The sequence below is a fragment of the Mesoplodon bidens genome (genome assembly GCF_964165515.1).
Source record: "Mesoplodon bidens genome assembly, chromosome: 5".
Lineage (NCBI taxonomy): Eukaryota > Metazoa > Chordata > Mammalia > Artiodactyla > Ziphiidae > Mesoplodon > Mesoplodon bidens.
The window spans coordinates 145,511,606-145,527,601 of NC_138161.1; positions in this window are offsets into that span (position 1 = coordinate 145,511,606).

The window sequence follows — 15,996 nt, forward strand, 5'->3', positions numbered from 1 at the left end:
GTATGGAATCACAAAAGACCTGAATAGCCAAAGCAACTTGAGAAAGAATAACACAGCTGGAAGCATCATGGTTCCTGATTTCAAACTATATTACAAAGATATAATAATCAAAATAATATGGTGTGGGGCTTCCCTGGTGGCTCAGTGGTTAAGAATCTGCCTGTCAATGCAGGGGACACGGGTTCAAGCCCTGGTCTGGGAAGATCCCACATGCGGTGGGCAGCTGAGCCCGTTGGCCACAACTACTGAGCCTGCACACCACAACTACTGAAGCCCACATGCCTAGAGCCTGTGCTCCACAACAAGAGAAGCCACTGCAATGAGAAGCCCGCACAATGCAATGAAGAGTAGCCCCCGCTTGCCGCAACTAGAGAAAGCCCACATGCAGCAACGAAGACCCAACACAGCCAAAAATAAATAAATAAAATAAATAAATTTATTAAAAAAATAGTATGGTGTGGACATTAAAAACAGACACATAGATCAATGGAACAGAATAAGCTCACACATACATAGTCAATTAACTTACAAAAAAGGTGTTAAGGATATACAGTGGGGGAAAGATAATCTCTTCAATAAATGGTGATGGGAAAACTGAGCAACCACATGTAAAACAATGAAACTGGACCGCTATCTTATTCCATACACAAAAATAAACTCAAAATGGATTAAAGTCCTGAATGTAAGACCTAAAACCATAAAACTTCTGGAAGAAAACATAGCAGTGATCTCCTTGACATAGGTCTTGGTGATGATACTTTAGATTTGACACCAAAAGCAAAAATAAACAAGTGGGACTAAATACTTCTGCACAGCAAAGAAAACCATCCACAAAATGAAAAGGCAACCTACTGAATGGGAGAAAATATTTGTAAACCATATAACTGATAAAGGTTAATCTCCAAATTATACAAGAATTCATGCAACTCAACAGCAAAAAAACAATCTGATTAAAAAATGGGCAGGGGCTTCCCTGGTGGCGCAGTGGTTGAGAATCTGCCTGCTAATGCAGGGGACACGGGTTCGAGCCCTGGTATGGGAGGATCCCACATGCCGCGAAGCAACTGAGCCCGTGAGCCACAACTACTAAGCCTGCGTGTCTGGAGCCTGTGCTCCGAAACAAGAGAGGCCGCGATAGTGAGAGGCCCGCGCACTGCGATGAAGAGTGGCCCCCACTTGCCACAACTAGAGAAAGCCCTTGCACAGAAATGAAGACCCAACACAGCCCCAAATAAATAAATTTAAAAAAAAAAATGGGCAGAAGGGACTCCCCTTGTGGCTCAGTGGTTAAGAATCCGCCTGCCAATGCAGGGGACACGGGTTTGATCCCTGGTCCGGGAAGATTCCACATGTCACGGAGCAACTAAGTCCATGTGCCACAACTACTGAGCCTGCACTCTAGAGCCCGTCAGACACAACTACTGGCATCAAAGAAGTTCTTGAGAATGAGCATATCTTTGCAAGGCACTCTGACCCAAGTGAAGAATCTCGGGATTTTCAAGAAAACGTTCGCCTCCTCAGCTAACACAGGAGGGCAAACTATGTCCACTGACAAGGAAGGCTCAGAGAGACTTGACTTTTTAACACTCTCAGTTTAGTCCGATTCCAACCAGAATTTGCCATTCCAAGTTCCCCCATCTCTCCCAGTCAGTATCCTAAATTTCACATAAGCAACTTAATGAGGTTGTGAATTCAACTGATGTCATAATTCTACAACCTGCACAATTAAGTTTTGTTTGAATTTCAGCAACATCAGCTCCCTGGCTCCGTGAAATGATTCTCTTAGGGCTGCCATGGATGCTCTCTGGTCCTTGGACTGTAACTTGAGCTGAGAGTTTCAGGACCTGAGCTTGTCATTTCTTCTTGTAAGCACTCCAGTGCATGGAGAACCAGCCCCACACTAGCCCTTGCAGGCATCATTACTGCCATAAAACTCAAGTGCAGCCCAAGTCCCAGGGGCTCCCAAAGCACTTGCTTCAGCAGACACTTCATCACAAGCAGAGGTGGTAGCTGAACTGTAATGCATGTCGTGGATTATGAGTATCCCATTTCCCACTGGCAAGGAGCTCATCATTTTTTTTTTTTTTTGAGTCCAAAGGTACCACCAAACCAATCCCCAAATCCAATCTTTGAAGGCTTGTCTCCTGAGACCACTCCTGATACCATTTCATCAGCCAGCATTCAGTCAGGAAACAAATTAAGCCAGTAATTTAGACAGGAAAAATACAAAGAATTATTAACTAGTAAAAGTGGTTAACGATTAAGAAGGGTAAAAGAGTGTGCTTAGAGGTACAGCAGTAGCAACTACAGAAAGCAGCCACTAGCCCTAGAGCTGAGGAAGAGTGAACAAGAAAGGAACTTAGAAACTTAAAGGCAAGGGTCCCTCCCAAGGTTGAGGTTCAAACCTGTGAAGGGAGAGCATGGCTGCCACCGCAACAGCCAACCTGCCAGTGGCAGAGAAACTTGCTGGGGAATATGGGCTGGAGTAACTTCTGGAGGGTGGCTGAACCGCGAGGGCTGCTGAGGTGAACATCCCAGGCTAAACATGCCAATCCTCCCAGAGGACCTGAAAAAAGACGCAGTCCTCTTGCTAACTCTGCAGTGTTCCTCTGGCGCCCTCTGTTGGCAAAGCACAGATGTGTACAGGGTCCAGAGTTCTTGAAGCACAAAATAAGGCTATAAATTAATAACGGGCACACTACTCATTTATAGAAGACATAGGAAAGTAACCTGCTAAGTTCAGAATGTGGACAGTTCTACAAGCCAAATGACCAGAATTGTGGTAAGAATACAGTGGGAAAATTATAGGAGCCTTAGAGACTAAATGCAATGGGTCATCCTTGTCTGGATTGTTTCAAACAAACCAACTGTAAAGCACCAGGAGAAATCAGAGTAATTTTAACACCAATAGGATATTTGATATTAAGAAAATGTTAGTTGTCAAGCCCGTGCGCCACAACTACTGAGCCTGCGCTCTAGAGCCCACGAGCCACAACTACTGAGCCCACGCACCACAACTACTGAAGCCCGTGTGCCTAGAGCCCATGCTCCTCAGCAAGAGAAGCCACTGCAATAGGAAGCCCACGCACCGCCATGAAGAGTAGACCCCGCTCGCCACATCTAGAGAAAACCCACGTGCAGCAAAGAAAACCCAATGCAGCCAAAAATAAATAAAATAAAATAAATTAATTTTTAAAAAAGAAAGAAAATGTTAGTTGCTTAGGTGTGATAATGGTCTTATGGTTAGGGATCTTTATCCCTAGGTGAAACATTTATGGATGAAATCAGTCTGGGATTAGCTTTAAATTAATCCGGGAAATGGGGAGGGTGTTTGCAGGTGAAATAAGAGTGGCCCACAGATGGGTAATTGTTGAAGTTGGGCCATGGGTTTGAGGACATCTATTATACTATTCTCTGTACTAATGTATTTGAATCATAAAACATCCTAAAAAATAAAATCCCACACCCAGAAAAAAATTTTAAGGTAGTACACCTCACCTCAGTATCAGGAACTCTACCTTCTGCTGCTTTGAGAGGGAGACTGTAAGGAAGCCAGCCTCTAGGACATCCATGCCGACCTTGGGATGGGAATATGGCAAAAGGCATTTTCAAGCCAAATTCGAAGAAACATTAGTTACCCACTTTCCTTCCCTAGCCTTAAATCTAGCAAGTGGAGTGGAAGCAAAGCCTCATGGTTAAGAACACGCCAGGGCCAAAACACCGGGGGTGGAATCCTGGCTCCTTCATCACCCGCCCTGTGATTCAGGCAAGTTTACCTAACTTTTCAGAACCTATTTTCCCATCTTTAAGGGACTGCCAGGAATTAAATGAGTAACATTTGTTAACTGTTTTGAAGAGTGCCTGGCCCAAGGTTAAATACCATATGAGTAATTTTTAAAAATTCTAACAAATAGGGACTTCCCTGGTGGTCCAGTGGGTAAGACTCCGTGCTCCCAATGCAGGGGGCCCGGGTTCGATCCCTGGTCAGGGAAGTAGATCCCACATGCATGCCACAATTAAGAAGTCCACATGCCACAACTAAAGATCCCGCATGCCACAAAGAAGATTCCACGTGCTGCAACTAAGACCTGGTGCAGCCTCAATAAATTAATTAATTAAAAAAAATAATTCTCTAAAAACAAAATTCTAACAAATGATTTGCTATTTAACACTCTTGCCAGACTAGAGCTAAGGTTAAAAAAAGAGAAGGAAGAAGGGAGTGTCAGAGGACATAACAGAAGCTGCAACTTGCTTTCATCCCCGTTACACTAACGTGGTGTTACTGAGGTTGGGAGTCCCTGACATGCAAGTTTAATTCAGGTCCTAATTAAAGGCATACATTTGAACTCTAAAATCAGAGAAACCCAGGAAGACAACTGCATTAGTTCCAGCCATCTAAAGCCAAAGACAAGCCTAAGAAGATTCCTCTCTGTGCCCACACGCCATTCAAAAGGATGCTTCAGTGCAACCCAACAACCCCTAGAAGGTGACTGAAGTACACCACCGGCCAGGAGTGTGGGCAGTAAAGCATCTGAAGTTCCAGGGCTGAGTAGGTGAGCCGTAGGATAGTGCAGTTGCTAAAGCCTGTCTCTGGTAAATTTAATCATGTTCATTTCATAGTCACCAGGGAGAACTCAGAATTCCAAAGAAACCCTTAAGACCCAGAGGTGGTGTCACTGGGCAACATAATGGAAGGACAAATTAAAAGTAGCCAGTGTAAGGCAGATTAACATATACAGTGCGTAACTTCTGGAATGGTCAGACTTATTGTCAAGACACAAGTCAAATAAATTACTGTATGAGAAGGAAAACAAAGTAGCTATGGTAATTATATTGATGGTGAGGCAGTTTTCTGGGAAATATTTAACATAGTCTTTATGCTGATAATTACTGAACTATAAAAAGGTGTATGGAAAAATCAAAAAAACTTAGTATTTCAGCTTACAGGTCTTCCCCCTCCCCGTTTCAGTATCCATTTCCCTCCCCCCCATTTCACAGTCTCCAATAATGCATTTAGAAATATGATAATCTTTTCTGGGCTAAGAATACAGTAGAAAGGATTTCCTACATAGTCTAATGAGCTCTGTGACTGTTTCCCCACTCAGTCACAGACAGATCATTGGTCTCTCACTGATATAACCCAGTGGTTCCCATAATTTGCCACACATTAGAATTAACTGAAGAGAAAAAAAATCCCTGTGTGCAGGTCACACCCCAAACCAATTAAATCAGAATGCCTGGGAGTGGGAGTCAGACATCAGTATTTTGGGGGGTTTTTAAAAAAAATTTTTAAATTTATTTGTTTTTTTATACAACAGGTTCTAATTAGTCATCAATTTTATACACATCAGTGTATACATGTCAATCCCAATCACCTAATTCATCACACAAACATCCCCACCCTGCCACAGCATTCCCCCCTTGGTGTCCATACATTTGTTCTATACATCTGTCTCAACTTCTGCCCTGCAAACGGTTCATCTGTACCATTTTTCTAGGTTCCACATACATGTGTTAATATACGATATTTGTTTTTCTCTTTCTGACTTACTTCACTCTGTATGACAGTCTCTAGATCCATCCACGTCTCAACATGTGACCCAATTTTGTTCCATATGGCTGAGTAATATTCCATTGTATATATGTACCACTTCTTCTTTATCCATTCGTCAGTGGGCATTTAGGTTGCTTCCATGACCTGGCTATTGTAAATAGTGCTGCGATGAACATTAGGGTGTATGCGTCTTTTTGAATTATGGTTTTGTCTGGGTATATACCCAGTAGTGGGATTGCTGGATCATATGCTAATTCTATTTTTAGTTTTTTAGGGAACCTCCATACTGTTCTCCATAGTGGCTGTACCAATTTACATTCCCACCAACAGTGCAAGAGGGTTCCCTTTTCTCCACACCCTCTCCAGCATTTGTTGTTTGTAGATTTTCTGACGATGCCCATTCTAACTGTGAGGTGATACCTCACTGCAGTTTTGATTTGCATTTCTCTAATAATTAGTGATGTTGAGCAGCTTTTCATGTGCTTCTTGGCCATCTGTATTTCTTCTTTGGGGAAATGTCTATTTAGGTCTTTTGCCCATTTTTGGATTGGGTTGTTTGTTTCTTTAATATTGAGCTGCATGAGCTGTTTATATATTTTGGAGATTAATCCTTTGTCCATTGATTCGTTTGTAAATATTTTCTCCCAATCTGAGGGTTGTCTTTTGGTCTTGTTTATGGTTTCCTTTGCTGTGCAAGAGCTTTTAAGTTTCATTAGGTCCCATTTGTTTATTTTTGTTTTTATTTCCATTACTCTAGGAGGTGGATCAAAAAACATCTTGCTGTGATTTATATCAAAGAGTATTCTTCCTATGTTTTCCTCTAAGAGTTTTACAGTGTCTGGTCTTACATTTAGGTCTTGAATCCATTTTGAGTTTATTTTTCTGTATGGTGTTAGGGAGTGTTCTAATTTCATTCTTCTACATGCAGCTGTCCAGTTTTCCCAGAACCACTGATTGAAGAGACTGTCTTTTCTCCATTGTATATCCTTGACTCCTTTGTCATAGATTAGTTGACCATAGGTGTGTGGGTTTATCTCTGGGCTTCCTTTCTTGTTCCATTGATCTATGTTTCTGTTTTTGTGCCAGTACCATATTGTCTTGGTTACTGTAGCTTTGTCGTATAGTCTGAAGTCAGGGAGTCTGATTCCTCCAGCTCCGTTTTTTTACCTCAAGACTGTTTTGGCTATTCGGGGTCATTTTTGTCTCCATATAAATTTTAAGATTTTTTGTTCTAGTTCCGTAAAAAATGCCACTGGTAATTTGACAGGCATTGCACTGAATCTGTAGATTGCTTTGGGTAGTATAGTCATTTTCACAATATTGATTCTTCCAATCCAAGAACATGGTATATCTCTCCATCTGTTGGTATCATCTTTAATTTCCTTCATCAGTGTCTTATACTTTTCTGCATACAGGTCTTTTTTCTCCCTAGGTAGGTTTATTCCTAGGTATCTTTTCTTTTTGCTGCAATGGTAAATGGGAGTGTTTCCTTAATTTCTCATTCAGATTTTTCATCATTAGTGTATAGGAATGCAAGAGATTTCTGTGCATTAATTTTGTATCCTGCAACTTTACCAAATTCACTGATTAGCTCTACTAGTTTTCTGGTGGTATTTTTAGGATTCTCTATGTATAGTATCGTGTCATCTGTAAACAGTGACTGTTTTACTTCTTGTTTTCCAATTTGCATTTCTTTTATTTCTTTTTCTTTGATTGCCGTGGCTAGGCATTCCAAAACTATGTTGAATAATAGTGGTGAGAGTGGACATCCTTGTCTTGCTCCTGATCTTAGAGGAAATGCTTTCAGTTTTTCACCATTGAGAATGATGTTTGCTGTGGGTTTGTCATATATGGCCTTTATTATGTTGAGGTAGGTTCCCTCTATGCCCACTTTCTGGAGAGTTGTTATCATAACTGGGTGTTGTATTTCGTCAAAAGCTTTTTCTGGGTCTGTTGTAGACAGCATATACATGGGTCTTGTTTTTGTATCCATTCAGCAAGCCTGTGTCTTTTGGTTGGAGCATTTAATCCATTCACGTTTAAGGTAATTATCGATATGTATGTTCCTGTTACCATTTTCTTAATTGTTTTGGGTTTGTATTTGTAAGTCCTTTTCTTCACTAGTGTTTCCCACTTAGAGAAGTTCCTTTAGCATTTGTTGTAGAGCTGGTTTGGTGGTGCTGAATTCTCTTAGCTTTTGCTTGTCTGTAAAGCTTTTGATTTCTCCATCGAATCTGAATGAGATCCTTGCCGGGTAGAGTAATCCTGGTTGTGGGTTCTTCCCTTTCATCACTTTAAGTATATCATGCCATTCCCTTCTGGCTTGTAGAGTTTCTGCTGAGAAATCGGCTGTTAACCTTATGGGAGTTCCCTTGTATTTTATTTGTCTTTTTTCCCTTGCTGCTTTCAATAATTTTTCTTTGTCTTTAATTTATGCCAATTTGATTACTATGTGTCTTGGTGTGTTTCTCTTTGGCTTTATCCTGTATGGGACTCTCTGCGCTTCCTGGACTTGGGTGGCTATTTCCTTTCCCATGTTAGGGACGTTTTTGACTATAATCTCTTCAGATATTTTCTCTAGTCCTTCCTCTCTCTCTTTTCCTTCTGGGACCCCTATAATGCGAATGTTGTTGCATTTAATGTTGTCCCAGAGGTCTCTTAGGCTGTCTTCATTTCTTTTCATTCTTCTTTCTTTATTCTGTTCCACAGCAGTGAATTCCACTATTCTGTCTTCCAGGTTACTTATCCGTTCTTCTGCCTCAGTTATTCTGCTATTGATTCCTTCTAGTGTATTTTTCATTTCAGTTATTGTATTGTTCCTCTGTTTGTTCTTTAATTCTTCTAGGTCTTTGTTAAACATTTCTTGCATCTTCTCGATCTTTGCCTCCGTTCATTTTCCAAGGTCCTGGATCATCTTCACTGTCATTATTCCGAATTCTTTTTCTGGAAGGTTTCCTAACTGCACTTCATTTAGTCGTTTTTCAGGGGTTTTATCTTGTTCCTTCATCTGGTACATAGCCCTCTGCCTTTTCATCTTGTCTATCTTTCTGTGAATGTGGTTTTTGTTCCACAGGCTGCAGGATTGTAGTTCCTCTTGCTTCTGCTGTCTGCCCTCTCATTCATTGTTTTGATTGAACTCCTCCTCCTCCTCCTCCTACAGACATCAGTATTTTTAAAAAGATCTCCTGGGTATTCCAAAATGAAGCAGTTTGAGAACCAGGGATGTAACCCATAGAGCTGCTTCACTTCTTAAGAAGAAAATCGCTACAGGATAAAAACTTCAGCTGCAGTCTTTTTAGGGATGATACACTGACTGAACTTTGGAGTTGAAAATCCAGGACACAGTCTCTGTCCCGAGGTAATGTTCTGAGTTTCCATACACTCACATTCAAAATTATCAATAGTTTATTTTGTACGTTTTGCCTCCTTACACAAAAAAGATTAAAAAATCAAAGTTTGAGTTTTCCGGGGAAAAAAAGGTTAAGTTATACAACAGGAGTTAAGAGATGGTATAGAAAATTATTGCTACTTTGTCATAACAAAGTAAGGAAAGTTAAATACCCTGGTTTAAGATTTAAAACCCAAGAGCTTCGGTCAAAACTGCTCAGGTTTAAAGAAAAACAAAACCAGAAGACCATGTTTCCTAAAATGGCACTCCAAATATGTAGAACATCATACTAAATATCTGCAATAATTTTTATTAATAAATTTATTTATTTTTATTTATTTATTATTGGCTGCGCTGGGTCCTCATTGCTGCTGGGGGCCCGCGATGTGTGAACCTCTCACTGTCGTGGCCTCTGCTGTTATGGAGAATGGGCTCCAGGTGCACGGGCTTCAGTAGTTGTGGCTGGTGGGCTCTAGAGCCCAGGCTCAGTAGTTGTGGTGCACGGGCCTAGTTGATCCATGGCATGCAGGATCCTCGCTGACCAGGGATCGAACCTGTGTCCCCTGTGTTGGTAGATGGGTTCTCAACCACTGCGCTACAAGGGAAGTCCCTAAATATTTGCAATAAATTTTAAAAATCATCCCCTCAGTTGAATCTGCTACCCTTTTTAAGGAGAAAGTGGCCGCCTCCTTAGATGTTTTCACCTGATATTAAAGCTGTCTGCTCAGGCCTATTACCAATTAAGACAGACTATGGATGCTGCTTCCTTCATAGTTACACACCATCTTCCATCATATTTGGAGACAAAGGATCTTATCCTTACACACAAGTTTCTTGCTGCCTGCTCTGACTGGATCCCTATGGAGTGCAGTTGCAGGAGGGTGTTCAGTGGGGAGGATATTCACAGGTGAAATAAGAGTTGACAACTTAAGTTCAACCCATTTTCTGTTACTGTATCCAGTTATTGTCTAAAATGCTAGTTCTCACTTGGGTTATAATTTCAAAAGGCTTAAAATACCTTAATGATTTTATATATATATATATATATATATATATATATATATATATATATATATTCTAAATCCTTGATGTGGATATAATCCCTTCTCATTGATTTTTAGATAATAAAAACACTTATTTAGATCAGTTATTTATGTTCGTTGATTAATTTATTCTTCATAATATTCTTTACCTTTATATCAAGCTCTAGAAACAATTCTTCGGAATTCCCTGGTTGTCCAGTGGTTAGGACTTGGCACTTTCACTGCCAGGGCTGGGTTCAATCCCTGGTTGGGGAACTAAGACCCCGCAAGCTACACAGCATGGCCAAAAAACAAACAAAAGAAGCAATTCATAACTTGCCTGCATTCTGCAGGCCCTGTTATGCTTTGTCAAAGTAGCTGGGTGATAAATTAAAACTATTATACGCCTGCAGTTTCAAGCACTGGTTATTAGAGCATTTGTGTATATGATTCTCTACTTCCTTGATTCTCCTTCCTAGCTCTGATTATCCCATTAAATTCTGTCTCCACTGTGTAATACTGATTCTTTTTTTTTAATTTTTAAAATTTTTCATTAAAAACATTTTTTTTTTTTGGCTGCATTGGGTCTTCATTGCTGTGTGCGGGCTTTCTCTAGTTGCGGCGAGTGGGGACTATTCTTTGTTATGGTGTGTGGGCTTCTCATTGCGGTGGCTTCTCTTGTTGCAGAGCACGGGCTCTAGGCACGCGGGCTCACTAGTTGTGGCTCACGGGCTCTAGAGCGCAGACTCAGTAGTTGTGGCCCTCGGGCTCAGCTGCTCCACGGCATGTGGGATCTTCCCAGACCAGGGCTTGAACCTGTGTCCCCTGCATTTGCAGGCAGATTCTTAACCACTGTGCCACCAGGGAAGTCCCTGTAATACAGATTCTTATCACAATCCTTTCATGTCTACCTGACCTCTCTCCCCAAATCCTATGCCACACTCCGAACCTGACATCACTTCTCATATGTTTCTACTCCAATTTCACATTCTAGTGGAGGGAGATAAACAAGATGTTTAATGTGCAAAATAGTGGACGAGTCTTAATGATGGAGGAGTCTTTTTAACAAATGGTGCTGGACAACTGAATATCCACGTGTAAAAGAATGAAGTTAGACTCCTACCTCACACCATATTCAAAAAGTAACTCAAAATGGATCAAAGTTCTAAATGAAAGAGCTAAATCGCAAAACTCTTAGAACAAGTATCTTTGTGATATTGGTTAGGTAATTTCTTGGATACACCCAAAGCATAAGCAATTAAAAAAAAAAGATAAATTGGACTCCATCAAAATTAAAAACTTTCGTGCTTCAAAAGACACTATTAAGAAAGTGAAGATGGGAGAAAATGTTTGCAAATCATGTATCTGATGAGGGAGTAGTACCCAGAATACATATATAGAACTCTTATAACTCAATAATAAAAAGCCAAAAAGTCAATTTAAAAATTAGCAAAGGATTTGCATAGATGAATTTTTCCAAAGACATACCAATGACCAATAAGCACACGAGCAGATATTCAACATCATTAATCATTACAGAAATGCAATCAAAACCATGAGATATCACTTCATGCCAACTAGGATGACTAGAATTAAAAGTCAGGTAACAAGTAATTATGAGGCTATGAGGAAATCAAAATCCTCAGACACTGCACAGCCATTTTAGAAAAGAGTTTGGTAGTTACTCAAAAAAAGTTACCCTGTGACCCAGCAATTTCATTCCTAGATATATACCCAAGAGAATTGAAAAACATGTTGTCATAAAAACTTGTAAGTTCATAGCAGCATTATTCATAACAAGGACAAAGTGGAAACGACCCAAATGTTCATCAAGTGATGAACGGGTAAATGGAATATGGTATATCCACACAAGTCTGGCAATCAAAAGGAATGAAGTACTGGGACTACCCTGGTGGTCCAATGGTAAAGAATCTGCCTTCCAATGCAGGGGATGTGGGTTCGATCCCTGGATGGGGAACTAAGATCCCACATGCTGTGGGGCAACAAAGCCCTTGCACCACAACTACTGAGCTCACACGCCTCAACGAGAGAGCCCACCTGCCGCAAACTACAGAGCCCATGCACTCTGGAGCCTGCACACCACAACTACAGAGCACATGCACCCTGGAGCCCGCATGCCACAACTGGAGAGAAGCCCATGTGCCACAACTAGAGAGACGCACGTGTGCTGCAATGAAGACCCGACACAGCCAAAAATAAATAAATAAACAAAAACAACAAACATGCCAAATGAAAGAAGCCAGTCAAAAAAGACCACATATTATATAGCCCAGTTTATATGAAATGTCCAGAATAGAGAAATCTATAGAGAAAAAATAATAGTTGGTATCTAGCGTTGGGGATTTGAAAGGAAGTAGGAAAGGACTGCTCGTGAGTATGGGGTTTCTTTTGGGGATGATGAAAACATTCCAGAATTAAAAGTAGTGATAGTTGCATATCTTTGAGAATATATGGAAAACTACTTAATTGTACAATTTAAAATGGTGACTTTTATCTCAGAAAAAAAAGTTGGTTAAAAAATCTATGGAAGGGCTTCCCTGGTGGCGCAGTGGTTGAGAGTCCGCCTGCCAATGCAGGGGACACAGGTTTGTGCCCCAGTTCGGGAAGATTCCACATGCCGTGGAGCGGCTAGGCCCGTGAGCCATAGCCGCTGGGCCTGCTCATCTGGAGCCTGTGCTCCGCAACGGGAGAGGCCATAGCAGTGAGAGGCCCGCGTACCACCCCCAAAAAAAAATCTATGGAGGAACTCAGAGGAGGGAAGAGTGATAGGAAGTGTGTTTTTGTGTGTGTTCTATTTTAAATAGGGCTATTGAGAATAATCTCAATCAAGTAGAAAGAATGACCAAATAGTAAATCGTTAACATTAATGGCTGGCAGCAGCCATTCTGGGGAGCTTATTCTATCACAAGGGCACTGGTGCTGGCAAGTGCTATTTTGGAATCCTCCTTCTAGATTATTAGCACCGGGACCCCACCCCACCAACCAGTTTATTGGCACCAGTCCTGGGCACCCCCCCCAAGCCAAGCAGCTATGTGCATGGGGACACAGCTTTACCCATCAGGAGGCCAACAGCAGCTGTGGGCCTGCCTGAGGCCCCCAGGGTCCCTGACCTGGCCCCTCATAACATAGAACCCAGGAGCTGGCCCCACCCACTAGTGGTGCCCCCAAAGCCCATAAGCCAGCCATGTCAGGACCTAACCCTGACCACCAGTGGGCTGATACCAGCTCCAGAACCCTGGGCCCCTACAGCCAGAGACCCCAGGACCCAGCTCCACCCTTTAGTGGGGGTTTAGTGAGACCAGCACTAACCCTGAACCTGGTCTCACTCACCAGTGTTGGACACCAGCTCCGAGACACCTTGGGCCCCTCAGCCAGCAGCCTGGGGTCTGGCCTCACATACCAGTGGGCCAGCACTAGCCCTGGGCCCTGGCCCCATCCACCGGCAGTCTAACACCAGCTCTGGGACACTTGGGCCTGCAAGCAACCACCCCAGGACTCAGCTTTCTCACCAGCAAGCTGGCACCAGCCCTAGAAACACCCCCCACCACCACCTCCTGAAGCCAGCTGCCCATGAATCAGCCCTGCCCACCAGTGGCTGGTGGCCTGTGCACTAAGCAGGTCCTTGTGACCAACTGGACCAGGGACCAGTCATGACTACAAGCATGCCCACGGCAGTCTGCTCCACCACAACAAAAAAGCCCAGAAGTTCACAGAGAGGGCACCCCTAGAGAATATAGGTCTGGTGACCAGAGGGCAGTGTGCTGCTGGGACACACAGGACATCTCCTACATAAGGCCACTTCTCCTAGATCAGGAAACATAACAGACCTACCTAATACATAGAAATAAAAACAGCAAGTTAGGCAAAAAGAGGAAATAGAGGAATATGTTCCAAACAAGGAAAAAGATAAAACCCCAGAGGAAGAGTTAAATGAAGTGGAGATAAACAATCTACCCAGTAAAGAGCTCAAGGTAATAATAATAAAGATGCTCAATGAACTCAGAAGAATGGATGAACACAGTAAGAAGTTTAACAAAGAGTTAGAAAATATAAAGAAGACTCAAAAAGATCTGAAGAGTACAGTAACTGAAAAAAAAAATACACTAGATGGAATCAACAGTAGATGAGATGATAGAGGAACAGACCAGCAAACTGGAAGTCAGAGTGGTGGAAATCACCCAAGCTGAACAGAAAAAAGAAAAAAAAAAAGTGAAGACAGTTTAAGAGACCTCTGGGACAACATCAAGTGTATTAACATTCGCATGATAGAGGTCCCAGGAGAATAAAGAGGCAAAGAACATATTAGAAGATAAGAGTTCAGCACCACTAAACTGGTTCTACAAGAAATGTTAAAGGGACTTCTCTAAGTGGAAAAGAAAAGACCACAACTAGAAATGTGAAAATTACTAAAGAAAAATCTCATTGGTAAAGGCAAATATAGTCAAGGTAGTAGATCAACCACTTATGAAGCTACTAGGAATGTTATATGAAAAAGTAGTAAAATCACCTATATCCACGAGTAGTTAAAGGATACATAAAACAAAAAAAATGTAAAATATGGTGTCAAAAACATTAAACATTGGGGAGTAAAAATGCAGGGTTGTTAAAATGTGTTCAAACTTGAGATCATCAACTTAAAGTAATCACATATATATATAGATTGTTATGTATAAACCTCATGGCAACCACAAACCAAAAATCTATAATAGATACACACACAAGAGAGGAAGCCAAATATAACACGAAAGAGAGTTATCAAATCACAAGGGAAGAGAACAAAAAAAAGGAACCAAAAAGAACTACAAAAACAACCAGAAAACAAGACCCAAATTTTTGTGCTGCCTATAAGAGATTCACTTTAGATCTAAAGATACACAGAGACTGAAAGTGAGGGGATGGGAAAAGGTATTCCATATAAATGGAAATGAATAGAAAGCCAGGGCAGAAATACTTATATCAGACGAAAGAGACTTTAAAACAAAGACTGTAACAAGAGTCAAAGAAAGACATTACATAATGATCAAGGGATCAATCCATGAAGGTATAATAATTGTAAATATAACAACTGTAAATCCAAGAAGATATAACAATTGTAAATATATAACAATTGTAAATATACATGCACCTAACATAGAAGCACCTCAATGTATATGGCAAATTTTAACAGACATAAAGGGAGAAACTGACAGTAACACAATAGTAGGGGACTTTAAATAACACCCCCCTCTCCTTACATCAATGGACAGATCATCCAGACAGAAAATCAACAAACACTGGCCTTAAATGACACATTAGATCAGATGGACTTAACAGATGCATCTTTTCCAACCATAATGCCATGAGACTAGAAATTAATTACAAGAAAAAAAAAACAACTGCACAAAGTACAAACACCTGGAGGCTAAACAATATGCTACTGAATAACCAATAGGTCACTGAAAAAAATCAAAGAGGAAATAAAAAGAAACCTGGTGACAAATGAAAACACAATGATCCAAAATCCATGCGACACAGCAAAAGCCATTCTAAGAGGAAAGTTTATAGTAATACAAACCTCAGAAAACAAGAAAAATCTCAAACAACCTTACACCTAAAGGAAGTAGAAAAAGAAGAAACAAAACCCAAGTTAAGTAGAAGGAAAGAAATAATAAAGATCAGAGCAGAAATAAATGAATCAGAGACTAAAAATACAATAGAAAAAAATCAATGAAACAGCTGATTCTTTGAAAAGATAAACAAAATTGATAAACTTTTAGCCAGATACATCAAGGAAAAGAGAGAAGGCCCAAATAAGTAAAAATCAGCAATGAAAACAGAGAAGTTACAACCAATGCCACAGAAATATAAGATCATGAGAATACTATGAACATTTATATGCCAATAAACTGGAGAACTTAGAAGAAATGGATCCATTCCTAGGAATGTACAATCTCCCAAGACTGATTCAGGAAGGATAAAACATGAACAGACTAACAGTAATGGAAATTAAATCAGTAATAAAAACAAACAAA